At 36.2% G+C, this 21,442-nt stretch overlaps 1 protein-coding gene and 1 long non-coding RNA gene across 8 annotated transcripts in view; both read right to left on the bottom strand.

Annotated features, from left to right (window-relative positions):
- Positions 1-21,442, bottom strand: part of LOC144966253 (uncharacterized) — a 50,611-nt gene that overhangs the window by 28,929 nt on the left and 240 nt on the right. Inside the window, exon 1 of one of the 7 annotated variants that reach the window (XM_078902454.1) lies at positions 11,593-11,936. The exons of 4 other annotated variants lie outside the window; for them this stretch is intronic. The gene's annotated coding sequence lies outside the window, so the exon portion shown is untranslated. Of the gene's footprint in view, positions 1-11,592; positions 11,937-21,442 lie in introns of those variants that run through there. 2 more of the 7 variants (XM_078902450.1, XM_078902452.1) reach the window with 2 other exon arrangements.
- On the bottom strand, positions 1,529-11,173 carry LOC144966254 (uncharacterized). Its single transcript, XR_013644183.1, has 3 exons — positions 11,012-11,173; positions 5,817-5,964; positions 1,529-4,801 (listed from the first exon to the last, which is right to left on the bottom strand). It is a non-coding gene; the product is annotated as an uncharacterized LOC144966254 (long non-coding RNA).

Raw genomic sequence — 21,442 nt, 5'->3', positions numbered from 1 at the left:
AGTTCTAGACTACTCTAGAATTGGAACTGGGTGGCATCTGTTCGAATCTTTAATTACTTGACTTTATAGATGGTTACATTGTTATTGTTATCGTCAATAGTTAATCAGTACTGCCAGTACCAAACAAGTATACAAATGGCTGTCATTATTCTCCGCCGGGCGGAAAATAGTCCTTTTTATTTTCCGCCGGGCGGAGAATAGTCCTTTTTATTTTCCGCCGGGTTTTTCAAGTTGATCTTTGAGACTTAGCGGACTCCCATATTCTGACCTTCGTGGTGTAGTGTAAATAATCTGGTCGTTATTTGCCCCCCCCCCCCTCCCTCGTTATTATTAGGGAACAGTGGGTAATAGCGGTGGCGGTAGACGGTAGAGAATCAGTGGGTAATTAACCAGTAGATTTGAGACACACTTCAAGTTCAAGCTTGCCGGACTAAAATAATTTGGAGAATGAAGGGAGTTGACTTAACTATTAACTCTGCTCTTTCTCACTGCTAGTTGTGTGATTAGTTCTCACTAGTGTTGCTCAATCAGACTACAAATACAAACGTTTGTGGGAAGATTTTATGTCACTGATTATTGTGATAAGTTTATGTTGTTGTTGTTGTAAGTGTTTTGTTATGGTATGACTGTCGTGTCTCGATCAGTCTGTTGTGAGTAATCTTCATGTTGTGTTTGTTCACTGTCTCCCGCGTAAACGTGACGTCATAGTGTCTATCCTATAAAAGCTTGTGACACCCTTCATTCTTTTCTCTTCGACACCAAGCCTAATTCTAGATCTACTATTTTGCCTATCGTTTGTATCTGACAGATCCGATCCGCCATACTATGTTTTAGAATTAGACTGTACCGGGACGATTCCCGATGTGCTTTTAGAGCATTTTTAACCGCCCATATATGTCCTCTACATATAGATAGTATGCGCTTGGCTAAGAAGCTCATAACATTGCCATCCGGAAGTATAACGGACCAACACACAAAACTGTGTGTTTCCATGAACGTTTATAGTCGGGTTAATACATTTCAGTGAGCATTACTCATAAACGCGGATGGCAAAAAACAATAACAAAGACCCGAGTGACGTCATCTTCGAACTATCTATATGGAGAACGCCCACTTCGGTGGAGACTTTTTCTGAACTCTTTCCTTATTTTACATATCGTGAACGAGATTGGGAAATCCGTTCACGACACGTTAAAGGTTACACATCGTCTGTACTGTGATGGGAACAAATAACCACTATGTTTCTATAGCGCTGGTGGTAGGGCCTCAGTGGGTACTCTACTCTGTGTCAAATACCCCCCCCCCTCCCCATCATGGTAAGGATGCAGTGGCCTTTAGTAATAGAGCAGGCGGTAGGGACTCAGTGGCTAATATTATTGATAGGATGGTGGCTAATCGAACTGGTGGTAGTAGAGACTCATTGGCTAATACTAATAGAGCTGATGGTAAGGTCTCAGTGGACAAAAGAGCTGGTAACAGGGACTGTGGCAAATAGGGCTGGTGGTAAGGACTCAGTCGCTAATAGAGCTGGGAGTAGGGACTCAGTGGACAACAGGGCTGGTGGTAGGGACTCAGTGGCTAATAGAACTGGCGGTAGTGACTCAGTGGCTAATAGTAATAGAGCTGATGGTAAGGACTCAGTGGCTAATAGGGCTGGTGGTAGGTAAATAACTAAGTATTTGTTGAAATTCAATATTCTTTATTGATCAACAATACAGAAACAGGCTTAACTTAATATAGTACCTGTAAATAAACCCAAATATAATAGAACAGTTAGAATATCCTCTAGTAGGGACTCATTGGCTAATAGAGCTGATGATAAGGATCCAGTGGCTAATAGGGGCTCAGTGGACAATAGGGCCTGTGGTGGGGACCAGTCGCAGTGACTAATACTGTCATGGCAGTTTTTTTTGCATCGCTTGCGGCCGCGTTGCTGGCCGCAAAAAAAATTCCCTGATTTGCATTGCGGCCGCAAACTTTGCAATGTTTTGCACAAAAAAACAAAAAACAAACTAAAATAAAATAAATAAATTTTAAAATATTTAGTGGGGACCAGTGATGACAATCTGGGATTTTAGGATTTCTTCATAAATGTTCCGTTGTTTTTGTCATGTCAAACATTTTCCGCTAAGGGGTAGTTCAGGGCTTGACTGACGGGCCGGAAGATTTTCCTCCTTTTTGACAAATTTTCATTATCATCACTGGGGGACCTGTGCTTGTGTCAGGATGAAACATTTAGATAATCTCAAAATAAGTACACTGATAGCGTGTTCTTCCTTTTTCTTGGGTAATTTAATTGTAATTCTAGAACTTTTTACTAGATCCCATTTTCTTCCTTTTTACTGGCGCTGATATGACCTTACATTTGTTGCAAGCACCGTGAAACCCTTCCATGAACGAATTATGGGTTTTTAGGAAAATTAATCGCAACTTTTTGCAAATTTTGCTGGGTTTTTTAGCTTGCAAAATTTGGGATTTTTTTTTCAAAAAACCGCCATGTCAGATATAGGGCTGGTGGTAGGGACTCAGCGGCTAGCACGTCAGTGGGAGGGACTCAGTGGCTAACAGGGCTAGAGTTAGGACTCAGTGGCTAACACTAACAGGGCTAGTGGTAGGACTTAGTGGCTAACACAGACTAGGAGTCCTGTATTCTCTATGGTGGCTAACAGTACAGGGCTAGTGGTATGGATTCAGTGGCTAACAGGACTGGTGGTAAGGAATCAGTGGCGAGTGGTATTGGTATGGACTCAAAGGCCAATAGGGCTGGTGGTGAGGACTCAGTAGCCAATAGGGCGAGAGGTAGGGACTCGGTGGCTAACAGTAGTGGTATGAACCCAGTGACTCACAGGACTGGTGGTAGGGACTCAATGACTAATAGCGCTGGTGGTAGGGACTCAGTGTGTAATAGTAATAGGCCTGATGATAGGTACTCAAGTATGTAATAGCACTGGAGATCAGAACTAAGCAGTCAACCTATATGTCACAACTGGCAGTGAATACATTTTATTATGAAAAAAAAAATTATCTCACGTTGGAACGCACTACAGTCCGCTTAAAACAAACCCTCATCTGAGCTAGGAAATATTTCACCTTAAAGGAGAACCTGTAGTCAAAAATCCATTTTTTATCGGTGCCAATATTGGTATTCCCCTGTTATTTCAGGTGGTAGGAGGTCTAATTTGATGATTAACACACATACACACCAAAAAAAAAAGAAGAAAAAAGCTAAAAACAAATGTGTGGCTATGTGGTCTTATGGTATGACAGACGCTTTCGGATCGGAAGGTCCTGGGTTCGAACCTCACTCTGCGCATAGTTGAGTCCTTGGAAAAGGCTCTTAACTCACATTCTCTCAACATACTCAGGTGTAAAAGGAGTACCCGGCTGTTAACAGTATTGTCTCTGTCCAAAAAAATTGTAATATCGCATAACAAGCGTTGCTGTTGACCAGGGCCCCCTTGTAAAGCACTTTGAGCACATTTAGTGGATATTGCGCTATATAAAAAGCTCAATATATATTAAATGTCTTCAATGACACAGACAATATAGGCTAAAATGAGACCAACCCCACCCACCCCACACAAAAAATAATTTCCGACACTGATGCACCGAAAGCCAACGAAATCTTCCAAATTTACACACAATGTTCCCTACAAGAGCTACATCACGATGGAAAGGCTTAGCAAGTCTTGAAAAATATATTTAAAGAATTGTTTTTCGATTACAATTGAAAATTTGGCATGGAATGACAAGAAAAAATCCAATTTAAAAATTCATAAAACTACTAAATTTTAGTTTAGACCAAAACCAAATCCATCATGATGCAATACCCATCATACGAAAGATTCTGACCAAATTTGGTATACAATCTGATGGGAAACAATCCAGCTATGAATGTCAGAAAATGTGAAAATGATATTTTGAGAAAAAAACAAAATGTCTTTATTAATTTGATAAACAAGCTAATTTTGCAGACAACGTCCATCAAAATTTCAAAGTATAATCAATATGGAACAAGAGAATAGTCAAATTTTGTAAATTGATCAATTTCTGAAAAAAAAAAAAATTGTCTAGAAAGAAATGCTGTACAATATTTTTTAATTTTGGCTGAAATTGTGGTGCGGATCGACAGGAAAAAAAATTCATTTTTAAAATTTAAAAAACTTCTAAATTTTAATTTACCCCAAATGTTTCCATCATGATGCAAAACACATCATAAAAAAGATTCTGAATAAATTTGAAAATAATCTAAAGGAAAATGACATATATGGTTCTTAGAAAATCAGAAAATGACACAAAACGGAAATTTGAGAAAACACTTATTTGACATAAGCTGATCCATAAAATTTCAAAATAATGACCATCATAGGACAAGAAAACACGAAAATTGTGTAGATTGATCTGTCTAAAAAATGTATAAATGATTCGCTAACCCATTCCCTAAGAAAATAAATGCTGAAAAATTTAAACACTGGTGTGGCCAAATATGATTTATATCTTACGAATTCATCACTGTAATCACAAAAACTAATATGATATGACGCACTACCCTCGTGTTTTTATTTTTTAAAATGCTGCTTGTGAGATAAGTTTCTAATCAATTTGAACTACAAAATCAAATCTATTTGAGACAAAAAAAACCCAGGTAAATGGCGAAAATAGATTTAGCTCCAAATCAAACGCAATTTGCTTTCGCAAACTCCCAGAAAAATTTTTTTCTTTCGCCTCAATACAGGAAAATTCAACACCACTTGTTTGCAACCGCTTTGTCTGAAGTTCCACAAAGATGGTTGATCTTGCTCTGGTTTGAAAAATGAAAATAGAAAAGAGGCATTTTGTTAGCAATTTTTGGAAAGGCCTATATAATCAAAATCATTGTCATAAATTGAATTTGTCAAAGACATACCAATTTTTTTTTAAATGGCCATCATTCTCACCATCACCAACACAGTTGAAATTTAATTGGCTTTACCATACAGGTCAAAAATCTTGACAACAAACTATCATTTAGATTAACGAGCATTTAAACTCGAGCATGCAAATCTCGAAATCACGGAAATCTCAAACTTGGTACAATTCCCAGTTTTAATCCCTTTATTTCGTTCATATAGTGGACACTCCCTTGCGATCTGTTGAATTTTTTCCCCCACTAATTGATTGTGTTGAACTGACAGAGAAAAGGAAATTGCAGTCTCACTATCGACTCTCTACAGAGTTCATAATAATGGGGAGTTATCATTATAATTATAATACGAATTTTATCAAGACCACCCACATTTACCTCCCTCAAATCCTGTGTAAAATACTCAAATTGGAAAACTCAAAAACACAGAAATCTCGAACAAACAGGCATGGTCCCGACTTGTTCGAAATTCCCATGCTCGAGCGTACTGTATTGATCACCAATAACAGAGATGCCAACCTAGCCTTTGAAAACCCATATTTTCAAGACCAAAAACCTGTATTTACTGCGCCGTGCAGAAATTGATATCAACGCGAAAAGGTCGAATCGGACTTCGTTAACTCGTACTCGAAAAAGGGCAGTGAATTACTCAATAGTTATATAGCAGTAGGCTGGACAAGATTCGCAAAATTCAGTATCGATAATGAAAGCTCTTCTGCATGAAAACACTTTTCATGTTGTGATCGTAATTTCGTGGATTTTTCACTTCAACCAAATCCCGTATTTTTCATGATAAAACGGTATGCCCGTACTTCGGAAGAAAAACCGTACAGAACACGGGAAACCTGTACTGGTTGGCATCTCTGCAATAAAAATGTAAGGCGCTATATGAAGATTTCAAAACATTACTAACCAGTTTCAAAAAGTGCATGCAGATACTCTGCTCTGCTGGCACAGATGATGGTTTGCTAATTAATAAGATTGCCACAACACATCTTGAGCCAGCTATCTTTCTTGATTGTCAGGACACCAGTACCGTCAACTGGACTCTTTCATGTTAGCTGTCAATGAAAAAAAAAAAAAAAAATTAAATTCACTGCAGTGAAAATGGCACATACCAATGTCATTGTTTAAGTTAATAATAATAATAATAATAATAATAATAATAATAATAATGATAAATAAATAAATAAATAAATAAATAAATAAATAAATTTGTTTAAAAAGTAATGGTTAAAATGATATCGTTTTTCATTACAGTACTGTATATCTTATATCATTGTCATTATCATCATCATGAGGCATCTCAATTTCACTCCAAAGTTCTAAAAATTGTGTCACCGCTTCCACTAGGTACTTTGGTAAACGTCCATTTGGCCCTCCAGCAGGGAGCCGATAAATGGCCTAGTGGCTGTGACCCGATTTTTTGGACTTTTGAGTGATGGGTCTCAGAAAATGTTCCATAGAGTTTTTGTTTATGGATGGATTTTAATGATTGATGTCTTATTTTCTTCAGGAGAAATTACTCTATCGTTTGGTGTAGTTTATTTTAAAATCAATGACAATTTAGTATAACTTTTGATTATGGATAAAATAGGGTATAATTTAGCTTTGGGTAATTAAAAGATTAGAACTTGGTAAATCAAAATTTCATGCTGGCACGTTTATATAACATCTTAACTTTTTTATAAAATTAAATTCAGGGCAAAGTTGTATACCGCATCCATGAAATTCGTTCCAGTAAAATCCTTACTCAAATCTTAGCGGCCATTTTAGACCAGTTTTGAAATCCAAATGGTGGTTACTACCGGAAATGCAACAATTTTCAGGTCACAAAGTCCGTCAGTAAATAACAAAGGCAAATAGAAGACCATTTTTCAGCCTTTAAACTATAACTAACATAACTTTTTTTCTGCTTATCTGATTTTCACAATTTTGGTATCATTAGAATCGTGTTGAAAAGCACTTTAAAATGATATAGGTTTCATTGAGCTCGATCCAATTTGAATTTTTTACCAAAGTACCTACTTCCACTGCTGCCTGCTGCTGAAAACTGCCCAGTTGTTACAGTTAAGTTACAATTACTATTACAATGCACACAGTTACACAGTCAGAGATGCCAACTTTAAATTTGGCTCACAGGAGTTTTAGACACCACTCGTAGGAATTTCAATGCCGAAAGAGGAATTTCCGCACACAAGAAAAAGGAATTGGAATGGTATTTGGCATTGTGTTTACATATTGTATAGTTCTAAATAGATAACTGATTAGAATTATATTATGATACATAAACATATTGCCAAATACAATCCCAAAGTTTCCTTATTTTAAATGAAGTAAAGCGCCAAAACCTGATGGTAGAGATTGTAGTGATGTGGTGTTAGTGGTTGTAATAGTGGTAGTGATGATGGTTGTGTAATAATAGGGGCAATGATGATGATGTGGTGGTTGGAAAGGGGGGGGGGGGGGGGGGTATCCTTGGAACAAATTGACCTCACCGGAATTTGACGGAGGTTGCCCGGAGCCCGGAATTATTTGCTCCAGACCGGAGTTTTTTCCGGTGAAACCGGAGTTTTGGCATCACTGCACAGTATTAGAAGTAAAATCAACTAAAGATTAATCCATAAAGATCACATTGGAATGCAGAACACATGGCACACGTGACAGTCGGCAAGGCGTGTTGTTATTACAATACAATTACATTCTCATTCATTCATTCATCTATCTCCTCATACTCATCATATCGCGATCGGCATTGCTCTAGAACTGTCCTGAGTCCGAGCCTTAGGTAGTCGCATCGCCCGTGGCTGAGCCGCTGATCGAGCCCCGATATCGATGTTACGGCTCTGGAGTGAAAATTGTGTTTACCGGTGAACATAGTTTTACTTCCATTGCCGTGGAATCGCTTCCTGTGCACTAATTTCGTCACTTCCGGTCTCATTTTAAAGAGGAGAAGCCAGCGCATCAGGCGGCGTTTTCAGATTTTTAATCCGTTCATTCTTTGTTCAGGTGCCAGCTGTTTGAAATTTGGTAAGTTTTAACTTCATTTTAAATACATTTTTCATTATATTACCTATTTTTAATTAATGTTATATTATTCGCCAACCATTTTTCTCTATTTGTGTGAATTTTGGTGGTGATTGATGCTGGCGAAAGCGTCTTTTAGTGACTTTAAATACGATGCGTGTTCATGAAGTTGGCGACGGCCAACCAGGATTGCCTCTCGATGTATCCCCGAGTCTCCTGTGTACAGTGCAGTCTGTAAACTATCGACTGCGTTTGCTTTTGTGACTTGTATAAATAATTTCAAGCTAAATAATTGCTGTAAAAAGACTGAAAATAGTCCCATCCATAATTTTAGTTTTATTTTATGAATGAATGTTGAAACTGAAATGACTTTTTAACTGGGATGATACCGGACAACTAAAAATTATGTTCCACTGATATTATTTTTTATCTTTAATTTTGTTTGTTCTGCAGGTTAAGTGTGTTGGTTTAATTTAATGTGGTTAATTTCAATACAAATAATACAGAATAGCATGATAGAGCCAATTCAAGTATATTTCATTCATTACTTTACTCTTTACCACAACAAAAATTATTATATAACTTTTAATTTTGTTGATTTAATCATAATCGAAGTACTTTTTTTGTTTTCAGAGTCAGACGTTCATTATGACACCACATTTTCATGTTTCATTTCCTGCCTTGTATTTTTAAATATGAAATTGAAATAACAATATGAATTTGATTGTCTGCCACCTCCAACTCCCGTCGTCTGCCGCCTCGAACTCCAGTCGTCTGTCTTGTATTTTTAAATATGAGATTGAAATAACAACATGAATTTGATTGTCTGCCACCTCCAACTCCAGTCGTCTGCCTCCTCCAGCTCCAATAATCTGCCTTGTATTTTTATATATGAAATTGAAATAACAACATGAATTTGATTGTCTGCCACCTCCAACTCCAGTCGTCTGCCGCCTCTAACTCCTGTCGTCTGTCTTGTATTTTTAAATATGAGATTGAAATAACAACATGAATTTGATTGTCTGCCTCCTCCAGCTCCAATAATCTGCCTTGTATTTTTAAATATGAAATTGACATAACAACATGAATTTGATTGTCTGCCACCTCCAACTCCAGTCGTCTGCCGCCTCGAACTCCAGTCGTCTGTCTTGTATTTTTAAATATGAGATTGAAATAACAACATGAATTTGATTGTCTGCCACCTCCAACTCCAGTCGTCTGCCGTCTCGAACTCCAGTCGTCTGTCTTGTATTTCTAAATATGAGATTGAAATAACAACATGAATTTGATTGTCTGCCACCTCCAGCTCCTATAATCTGCCTTGTATTTTTGAATATATGAAATTGTAATAACAACATGAATTTGATTGTCTGCCACCTCCAACTCCCGTCGTCTGCCGCCTCCAGCTCCAATAATCTGCCTTGTATTTCTAAATATGAGATTGAAATAACAACATGAATTTGATTGTCTGCCACCTCCAACTCCCGTCATCTGCCTCCTCCAGCTCCAATAATCCGCCTTGTATTTCTAAATATGAAATTGAAATAACAACATGAATTTGATTGTCTGCCACCTCCAACTCCAGTCGTCTGCCGCCTCTAACTCCAGTCGTCTGTCTTGTATTTTTAAATATGAGACTGAAATAACGACATGAATTTGATTGTCTGCCACCTCCAACTCCCGTCGACTGCCTCCTCCAGCTCCAATAATCTGCCTTGTATTTTAAATATGAAATTGAAGTAACAACATGAATTCGATCGTCAGTCTCCCCCAACTACTTCTGTATCATTGCTTGGACTTCGATGTATTTATTCAGTATCATTACCTGGATATTGCCTGTGTCTACATTCCATGCAGCCAACAACCCAGAGTGCCTAGATTTTGTTGTCTTCTGTCTTTTGCCACATATCAGCCATCTTATGGATTTAAGCGAGTCAGTACGTGAGTACCCTTTAATCTGTTCTCTTAGTGATGTTGAATGCAAAGCAATTATCAAATTTTCTAAAGTTCATTTCAATTTTAATGTAGTTTAATAGTTAGTCATATGATACATCTCTTCGAGATGTTCAGTTTGATATATGACATGCCTATGTTGCAGAAAGTTTGCAAAGTGTCGGTATTTATCGGCTTATTGTTTGTTATTATGTAATATGTTACGTAATATTCAATTTTGCATTTTCAGGTTAAGTTTTCTCTACCACTCTTATGTAGTTCTTGTTTTTAATTTTGCATTTTTATCACTGACCATGTTTGCATATATAAAGCGGCAAGCTTGTTTCTCCCGAGTACTGTTGGTGCCCAAATGTCTTGTCCAAGGATGCAAAAACATTGGGCAGTACATTTGCAAGTTGCATTTACTGACACTTGTTCAACTTTATTTCTAGCCCTGTTCATTGTTTTTTTGGTTTTTTTTTCTTCTCTCCGAATACCAGTCATCTTTCGTCTGTTGCTCTTTTGCCAATGCCAAATATTAAGTGCCTTCCCCAAGGACACAACTTTAGTGTCTAAATTCATACGTTTACGCTCCTTTCCTCTTGTTTTAACAATTTTTGTGTTCAAAATTAATCATAGCCATAGTATTGTAAGCTTGCTCTGGAAGAAGACCACCCTCAAATCTGTTTTTAAAGTTATTATCCGTTCCTCGCGTCTTTTTTTTTCCATTTTCTAGGGTTATGTAATTGCATGACGTTGCATAATATTGCATAATAATCATTTAATTTTTTAAAAATTTGCTTCGTCTTTCCTTTGCGATCATTTTGATATATGGTTTTATATGTATTCCACCCCAAATAACCGTGATTTTCCATTTCCCCCGCTTTTCGGTTGCTCTCTGGTCACAGTTTTAGTTTCTTTTTTCCTCTTAAATTATATTAAGTATTTTGGTCCACTTTTGCGGACTAATAATCCCGTAACTTTGGTTCTAATTGTCACATTGTCATAATTTTGGTACCATTGAAAAGTGTATTTCTTGCAGAATAGCATGAGACTATTTTGAAAACAATTGCTGCAATCTCAAATTTTCATGCAACTACCTAGAGCCTTGTTAAAAATAAAAACAAAAAAGAAAAGTCAAGTTCTTACCTCTACAGAATCCTGACGAATAAAAACGGTATCAGTCTCAGTCTGCAATTGGTTAACTGCATTTTTGCAATTGTTGATAAGATGAAAAAGTGCTTGGAAATCAAGAGTCACAATCATTGACAATCGAACAAAACAATCATGGCGCCACGGTCGACCGGATGTGACCTTTGACACGACCGGGGGTCACAAGACCCTAGGATAAACCAGGCGGAGAATAAGAAAAAAGGGTTATTTTCCGCCCGGCGGAAAATACTCACTCCCTATACAAATACAAGGGGCAACGATAATAATGAACATTGTATGCGAGAAAATTGTTAATAATTCATATGATCGTGCGAGTGAAAACATATTATTGAGCGCAAAACAAGTATAGAGAGGCTAGAATATGTGTGGTGCAGAGAGTGAATAATGGATTGGAAGAGGCTGCTACTACTGCTACCGCTGTGGATGATTATAGATTTGAATAGTTGATTGGGCTATGAATGTTACCGGCTACAAAACAAATTTAGAAGGAAAAAAAATGATAAAAACATTAACACAACAGAAGAATGCAATGAACTTGATTTCAATAACAGACTTACTTCTGTATAAAAATTGTTACTATCGATTGATAGTAATTTTTCCTCATAAAAACAAACAGTAAAAACATCAACGATGATGCATAGCGCGGTTTCTCAGTGACCTCATTTTTGAACATGTAAACAGACGCTTTACACTTTTTACATCTAAAAAGAGTTCCAAAATCTATGCCTCATCGTTTACAATGAACGTCATAAAAACAGACTACTTGTGATATATTGTATTTAACTTTATTTTCAAAACTTAAAAAGCAATCATTGGTACAAACAGATAGTTTATTTTCATCTGATAGTGATACATTTCGTTAAGCGTAGTTATTTTTTAAAATCCTGTTTATTCATTGGACAATGTCAACTAGTTCTATTTCCACATATTTCAAGGGAGTTTGCGGACGAATGTGTTATTTCCACGACAAATTCGTCATAATTTTCAATTCTGTCATCAATTTGTTCCCCTTTTCAATAATAATTATTATATTTTATTTCATGCCGATTGCGACACTTTTATGTCATTATATCGGAAACTTTGAACATGAAGTTGTGAATTGACTCTGATAGAAACATAAATGACAATATCCTAGAGCAATAAAAACTTGTGTCTAACCTAGCGCATAGCTAATGAGCTTTTTTTTTTTAGGTATAATAATATAGCTGTTACCAGCCAGGCACTCATTATATTATCTGAACACGGGGAAAGGATGTGAGGAAGACCCTTTTTTCGTGGACTCAACATTGTGCTGCCCAAAGCGGGCCTCGAACTAAGGACATTCATCTCGGAGGCAGCAGCTTCTAATGGCGCCACACTACTGGCTCTCTACTGATAGGCTCTTCACAGTAGACACAAAATCAGTCACCAGGGGCCACTCATATAAGCTTCTGAAGCCCAGAGTTGAAACCACCCTTCGACAGAACTTTTTTACACAAAGAGTTATTTAACGTTGGAACTCATTGCCAGCAAATGTCGTCGAAGTGCCGAGCGTCAATGCTTTCAAAAATAAATTAGATGCTGTGATGTCAAGTTATATGCATAGTGTAGAAGTGCCTCCCACCCAAAATAGCTATGATCAAAATATCAGTAGCAGAGAAAGTGCAGTGTAGGCAGTGGCGGTTCTAGCCTATTTATAGAGGTGGGGCAAAGATGATTCGGTCATATATATATATATATATATATATATATATATATATATATATATATATATATATATATATATATATATATATATATATATATATATATATATATATATTTCAACTTTTAAAAAATAAAATATTTCAACCACAAATAATCACATTCACAATGAAATGACAATACCAGTAGATTTTAATTATTCCAAACGTAATCAAAAAGGAATCACGAAAGAGAATACAACAAAAAAAATAAAGCGACGAGACAAAATGCGACAACACCTTGACAATACAAGTCCATTTCGTTCACTCGAAAAATTAAAGAGATGCTTTAATCCCTCAACGGCGAGATTGATATTTCTGTTACATTTTCAGAAGTACGTAGTAACTTTAAATTTTTCATCGAGAAGCAACAACCGCGATATGACTCGAGTTTCATTCAGAGCTCAAATTGCATCATTTTTACTGCTCTCTTGGTGGTTAGAATGATTGTGCCGGTGGTGGTAGCAGTTGGAATAATGGTAGCGGTGGTGGTGGTGGTGGTGGAGGAGGAGGAGGAGGAGGAGCAGTCACCAGGGGCCACTCATATAAGCTTCTGAAGCCCAGAGTTGAAACCACCCTTCGACAGAACTTTTTTACACAAAGAGTTATTTAACATTGGAACTCATTGCCAGCAAATGTCGTCGAAGTGCCGAGCGTCAATGCTTTCAAAAATAAATTAGATGCTGTGATGTCAAGTTATATGCATAGTGTAGAAGTGCCTCCCACCCAAAATAGCTATGATCAAAATATCAGTAGCAGAGAAAGTGCAGTGTAGGCAGTGGCGGTTCTAGCCTATTTATAGAGGTGGGGCAAAGATGATTCGGTCATATATATATATATATATATATATATATATATATATATATATATATATATAATATATATATATATATATATTTCAACTTTTAAAAAATAAAATATTTCAACCACAAATAATCACATTCACAATGAAATGACAATACCAGTAGATTTTAATTATTCCAAACGTAATCAAAAAGGAATCACGAAAGAGAATACAACAAAAAAAAATAAAGCGACGAGACAAAATGCGACAACACCTTGACAATACAAGTCCATTTCGTTCACTCGAAAAATTAAAGAGATGCTTTAATCCCTCAACGGCGAGATTGATATTTCTGTTACATTTTCAGAAGTACGTAGTAACTTTAAATTTTTCATCGAGAAGCAACAACCGCGATATGACTCGAGTTTCATTCAGAGCTCAAATTGCATCATTTTTACTGCTCTCTTGGTGGTTAGAATGATTGTGCCGGTGGTGGTAGCAGTTGGAATAATGGTAGCGTGGTGGTGGTGGTGGTGGAGGAGGAGGAGGAGGAGGAGGAGGAGGAGAGGAGGAAGAGAAGACGGTGAGGGAGGATGTAATTATGGTAGTGGTTTTGGTGGTGCTGTTGGTTAGAATGATAGTTGTGGAGACGATGACGAAAATTATATGATGATGTTGATATTGTTTTTATTGCTATTGTAGTACTTGTTGTTAATGTTGTTGTTGTTGTTAATGATGATGATAATAATGGCAACGACGATGTCGTCGACAATGATGATTACCGTACGATATGACAAAGTTTATTCAATCTTAGGCGTTCGCCATTAAATCATACAATTTGATGACAACATACATGAAAGTGGAAAAAAATGGTAAATGGAACCAAACAATAAATTGATACCATTAATAACCACAAAAAATACAACAATCGTAATACCACCAATACGTACAATAATAATAATAATAATAATAATAATAATAATAATAATAATAATAATAATAATAATAATAATAATAAATAATAATAATAATAATAATAATAATAATAATAATAATAATAATAACAATAATAATAACAATAATAATATTACCATCATCATTACTACCACCACCATCACTATTACCATCACCATCATCACCATCATTATTACGTTTCCAATCCGTTTTTCTCGTTTTTAAAAAAATTGATACCTTAATAGACGAAAATTCCGGTGATTTTTTTAAAGGATAGTTAAAATATCTACCATTTTATTAACCCTGAAAACTACGATTTTTATTTTCCTATTTCAAGTAGGCAGGTCTGCTATGACAAGTATCAGTTCCATAGTCAAAAAAAGACAAATTAAAAACAAAGTTTATTTAATCTTAGGCTTTCGCCAACACAGCCGTTTAAATAGGGCCCAAACTTTCACTTTAGTTACTTCTTCCCTCACTGGCTACCGTCGAGTAATGTAAACAACCCACCGTCAGCAAAAGTGATAACAGCTGTCAAGACGGCGTGCATTGGCAATAAATTATTTCTGCAGGTAAATCTCATCGCTTTGAATTTCTTTCAGGCAGAGAGTAGTAGAAATTTCATCAAAATACTCAATTTTCTCAGCCCGTTGTGGACGCAGCATCTTTTTCATAATTTTCAAACATATATGGATACAAAGGCCAATTTTTCCTCTACAAGACGCAATTATTTTTATTTACATCATTGAATTATAAGTTTGTGTTTTGCTCTTTTGAATAATCAGAGTTTTTTATGAAATAAATATTTAAATTATAAGTTTAAGAAATATTTAAAAATTCAAAATATCAAGCCAACACTTTTTACCATCAAGTGTGAGGGATCAGAGAAAAGTAGATAAAATTATCTTTCATATGATATATACTTTATTATGTAGATTCAGGGATTTAAGAATAGACGGTATGGAAAGGAATCTCAATAATTATTTTTGTTACCAACAAAGAGGAGAATATTTCATGATATTTTAGAAACCCAATAATAAAACTAGATAATGATGATAAGAGACATTTATTTAATTTGATTTCATTGAATTTAAGCGGAAATTTTAGATATTTCTTAAATTTACTTATTTAAGTTCTGTTCAGGTTATGGAGAGACACACTGAAGACGGTCATCACACCAGTACAAATGAAATATGTCGAATTTGTTGTGAAAGAATACAGAGCCATGCTGAGAGGATTAAAAGACTCTAGACGTTATCAACAGTTGACTATAAATATAAATGTGAAATTGTGACATATTTAAATATTTCAATTTGCAAGAAATGTGTTTCACTGATACATAATTTAAAGAAATGCGATGCAGGTATTGATACCTTTGGTTCAATGAGAAAACTCTGAACAAGAAACAATACTTTATGAGGTGAATATGATCCTAATCTTTCACCAGTGATGTGCTATATGCAGTCTATATGGCACACAAATTAAAAGAGGTGCAAGTCAAGCACATGAAAAAAAGTAATGGGCATGGATATCTCATAAATAAGGTTATGAAACTTATAAGAACTCTTTAAGATTTTCTTAGTGGTTTTGATTGTCTTTAAATGAATGTCCTTATATAACAATTTTTACTGGAATTCTTATAGTTCGTTAATTCTGGGATAGATATAAGTGAATCACATTTGACTATGTTTCTGGTTTATTAAAAAATTTCTATTAAGACAATGCTGTGATTGGATTTCAATTTTACCTTACTCAAAATTATCACTTTTACGTACAGGTGAACTGATATCTCAAAAACGCCTCAATCTACTGATATAAAATTTATATGTCTACATTATACAGATATTCAACATCATTTCCACTACTTTTGTTTTAAAATCTTAAGTGTTGAACATGCTAAAATATTCTCTTAAAAATTTTAATTCACTTAAATTTATGGATCAATTTCATGGGTTATCCCTCTTGCTTTTTAACGCCATCATGATTATGATTAAATAATCAATAAAAACTATGTTAATAAACTGTTTGGTAGTATAAAAATATTTTTGCTACACTTAATAACGGCAATACTACATTAGTTTGAAATTCAGAAAAAATCGATCAAAACGGCGAAAAAATTGTCTCCCTCTCTTAGTGTAAAGCTATGACTCATCATCACTAGACTGGCTAGATTTACCTGGCGAACTAAACTGAAAGCAATAAACGCCTGTGCCAATAATTCATACAATACAATTAAGACAAAATAATGCTACCAATCTCTCCTCATGCATTCGTTAGACTATAACAATAACGACCGTGTTATCTTTACTCCTTACCCAACCAACCCCTAGCTTCCCGCCTCTTCATCGCGAACTATCTTATGTATGTATTAGCTTCAGGACGGGCAAGTACGGAATCTGCCCACCCTTCCTTTAAACGTTTTATTTCCTCTATAACTTAGAATTCAACTCTCTCCTTTCTCAGAAGAGTATTTCTCGTATACTAATTCAATTGTTGAGTAAACCAAAATGGTGGTTGTATTTTATATATTTATTTAGTCGTGACTTCTGAATAAAAGTGTTTTATTAGAGGGAATGCAATAGAAAATACATTGTTTTGCAAAAATATTTAGTCTGGCAATAAAAATACAGCGGTAATTACTTTAAGAATTTTTTTTTAAAAAAGAACAAATTAATTTGTTTAAAAAAAAAATAAAAAAAAAAAATAAAAATAAAAAAACAAACAAATAAGACAACAATTTAAATAAATGAATTTTGAGAAGCACTAAAGAAAACGAGAAAAAAAAAAGAAATAATTTAAATGGATAAACAAATATATTAAAACAACACGAGTTAATACTAACTTGATATAATATTAGTAAATTGATAAATTTAATTCAATACTGGAACCTTCCCAATGTTATTACATCAATGGTACCAGCACAAGTAAGGCAATAAATAAGAAAAAGTTCGTTTGCCAAAATCTCTATTTAGTGCTCACTGGTTTATAAGGTGGGCTCATTTGAATTAGCCCGACCTAGTACTAGAGAGGCCAGACAGCAAAATCACCGTCAGGCGACGTGACGATGAGATGACGATGTGGGCGGAGTGGAGTCGTTGGGAAAGGGGGGGGGGAGGTGATAAAAAAGAACAGGAGCGTATCCTGGTTTATGCATTACGGGGTGCATGGTGATTCGCTCGTCGGAGTGTACCTTTAATAAAGTTTGCAGATGACACCGCTCTTCAAGGCCTCATAACAAATGGCAACGAAGTGGCTTATAGGCAAGAAATTGATAGATTTGTGTCTTGGTGTGATGCCCACCACCTAGAGCTTAACATAAGCAAGACAAAGGAGCTAGTGATTGACTTTAGGAGAGTGAAGGAACCGATAGAACCGTTAAAATTAAAGGACCAATTCGTCCAGCGAGTTCCTCACTACAAATATCCTTGGTGTAACGATTGATGACAGGCTCAAGTGGGATGAACACTTGAAAATAATTAGGCATAAGATGTGTAGACGTACATATTTTTTATCGAAACTCTCTCAGTTTAGAATAGATAAAACCCTCTGCACATTATTTTATAGAGCAGTAATCGAAAGTGTTTTGTCATTTTGTATAACAGCTTGGGGAGGCAATTGCTTAGCAGTGGAAAGGAACAAAATAAATTCAAATATTAAAAAATCCATTAAACGCTATATAAATGATGTTGACGATGTAGATCTTTTATACGAGAAATTTTGTATAAATAAAATAACTAAAATATTAAATGACCAGTATCATCCACTAAGACCATCAATTATTATGTCAGAAAGAAGTGGTCGCCCTTTCTCTATTTCAACGAAAACAGAGAGACACCGAAAATCTTTTCTGCCGTCCAGTATTAGGCTTTATAACAACAAGCAATAATCATTTTATATAATTATTTCTCATTTTTACTTTTTTTTAAATATAAATATTAATTTATTAATTTATTTGTTTTGCAATCTTTTCAATTTTCAATTTATGGTGACAGTTTTAACTATTTTACAGTGTTGAAATTATTCATATTATAAAGCGCAGCTCTGGTTATAGAGCTGCTCCTTTTTTTATATATATAAAACATCCTATTTCCATTGTATTTTTATATTATGTGTAAATTATAACACGTCTGTACAAAAAATTTCCTTTTTGGGATGCAATAAAGTATTATTATATTATTATTATTATTATTATTATTATTATTATTATTATTATTATTATTATTATTATTATTATTATTATTATTATTATTATTATTATTATTATATTATTATTATTATCAAATATACATACAAATTGATTTCAGTACGAAGCATCAAGTTTAAGTACTAACTTTTAAAATTATCTAATTTAAATTAGATTATTTCGGACCTGGTAATACAGCTTATAACTTGAAAAAAACAGGCTGGTATTTGCCCACCCTGCCCATTATTACCAGCCGTCCCTGAGTGTAGGCTAGCCCCTGATCACAAGATCAGGTAGGGAAATGCATTAGATATGTTGTGAACAAGACATTCAGTGACTGGAAAGACTCGGCGAAAAGCCAGCGGAATAATCAAACGACGTCGATACCATCTATTCTACTGTGTAATGATGATATATCGAGGCCGCACATTCCTCGCCGCATGTGTGTATGGTCGCGAACCGGTCCGGAAGCTTCGTCACAACGCACCGCTCGTCTAGATACTTTGCGGTCTCGGGCTCTTTGTCACAACACGCACATGTGGGACAATGGCCGCTACCCAGTGTCTCCTCTTGTTGGTACAGAAGCCTGGCAACTTCTCTCCAGGTTTCGAGGGGTCTATGCCCCGCCCCTTCGAGGGATTGAATTCGTTCATACCGACTTCCATCTCGTATGCGTAGCCCTGTCCCAAGTCAGGGAAGCCAAGTACAAGAGTTATCGGGACTTATTTCGGCTCGAAACGTTGAAAAAGTTGATTTAAAACTTCTCAGGTCCAGGTACAAAGTCCGTCCATTAGGCGTTTGAGAGGGCTTTCCCCACTTCCCTTCTTTATTTAGTTAAGCCAGCCAGTTGTAGTCGTCTCCCGCAGAAACAGGGGTGCGGGATTGCTGGCATCGAGGTCCATTCTCTAGGTCTTGTTGCCAGCGTTCCCGACACTTTGTACCTGGACCTGCGAAGTTTTAAATCAACCTTCTCAACGTTCTTGCCCCTATCCCACACTGGAGCGCAATACTCTGCGGTGGAATAGCATAGTGCCTCAAAAGTGCTTGATCAGCACCCCAAGTTGTTCCCGTCAGCTTCCTCAGAAGACTGTTGCGTTTCTCTATCTTCCGGGCAACACTCGATAGGCTGAGATAAGGTACTTCGGATTTATAGGGGAGACGCTGGTCCCCGACGAGGACGTTCAGTTCACACACACGGGTGTGCCGGCCACTGCAAAGATGGAATGCTGTAGCCACGGTTTTTGACGTGTTCATTTCTAGGAACCACTTGTCAAAGTGGCAATTGAGTTTGGTAACGCCCTCGCTGAGTACGCTCTCGAGACGGGTCCACACTTTACTTTTACTTTGAGTAACGAGGGCCCAGTCCAGTCGTCCGCGTACCCCAGCCTCAGGGAGGAAGTGTTCGGCATGTTGCAAATGTAGACATTAAACAACAAAGTTTACTGACTTTGCTTATGGTGTCTCATAGGGCGACGTGGAAATGTCTTACCTCTAGAATAGAAGAAAAGGTCTTTGTTCACCTTATAATTTTTGCAAATTTCAGCATTAGCACACACGAGACCGTAGGTACCATAGGCTGCCGATAGGTCTATAAATACAGCGCCTGTTTGTTGTTTCCGCTCGTATCCTGCTTTAATTTACTCTGTAAGGCAATGATCTGCTCAGTTGTGCACCTCCTTTCCATGAAGCCTGCTTGGTTGGGTGGCAGGGCAAGTTAATTTAGAATGCCAGTTTCTTTGTTTGCTCTTTTTAAGAAATCGTTGTCATGCCCTGTAATGGTTTGAAAAGCTGAGCTATGAAACGTTGCTGAGCTACTTTTGGCGATTTCGTCCCATGCAATCATATCACACAATTTTTTCTCACTATTATGATTTCGTAGGAGAGGAAAATGAGATCTAATTTCATGTCCATTTCGATAACTTTGGTGATTTAATGAAGGTCAATGACCAATGGGCACAATTCGACGTGCACTTATTTGCAGGTCTGATAACCCAATTCTTTATGGGCTCATTGTTGTAATGGAAATCTCAAAAAATAAGAGTGACGCAAAATATTGTCCATTACAACAACGTTAAAGTAGGCCCATGAGTGTGTTCGGATGTCAGACCTGCCTATATTATGTACACGCCGGCATACATGTATGACTTTTTATTAGAAAATGGTGAAAACCAGATGTTAATGTTAATATGGAAGGACTTCCGTAGTTTCACAGCACGTCTAAACCTAAAGAGGTATTTTTTATAATTGGATTCAATAGTCTGATGTCACGTCCCCCAGCAACAGCGATAGAGTGGTTCTAAACAAAGAAAATCGGTACTTTTTATTCTTCATGCTGACTAGAACTTTTCATATGTCATGTGATCAGAATGTATAAAAGTCAAAGCATGATCAGATTTATAATGTTTTTTTTTCCTATGGATACACTTTTATGCTCGTCGGAGAAATATTTCATAGGGGTGTCCGCCATGTGTTACGATAGTTTAGAGCCAGTTACTAAGTTACCATGCGTCATTACGAGGGAAGTGGCGACATGACTGTTGAAGCGTATTATCAGGGGGTGGCCCTCAACCTGAACTAAAAACTAAAGATACTAGAAATAGGCCTACGAGAAACCTGACATGATGAACCATAATGTTTGCCATCACTTGCAATATCGAAACTGGTGGAAGACACAGTACGTAACAATGGCGTCGGCCGGAGTCGTAAACGACAACCAACTCAGCAAATTGTTTTTGAAATTAGAAAAATCACAATTTCTAGACGTC

The sequence above is a fragment of the Berghia stephanieae genome, chromosome 2 (assembly GCF_034508935.2).
Source record: "Berghia stephanieae isolate SIO BIC M18660-M18661 chromosome 2, UCSD_Bste_1.3, whole genome shotgun sequence".
NCBI lineage: Eukaryota > Metazoa > Mollusca > Gastropoda > Nudibranchia > Aeolidiidae > Berghia > Berghia stephanieae.
The sequence above is the reverse complement of the archived record's forward strand: the minus strand, read 5'-3'. Positions and strand labels throughout refer to the sequence as shown.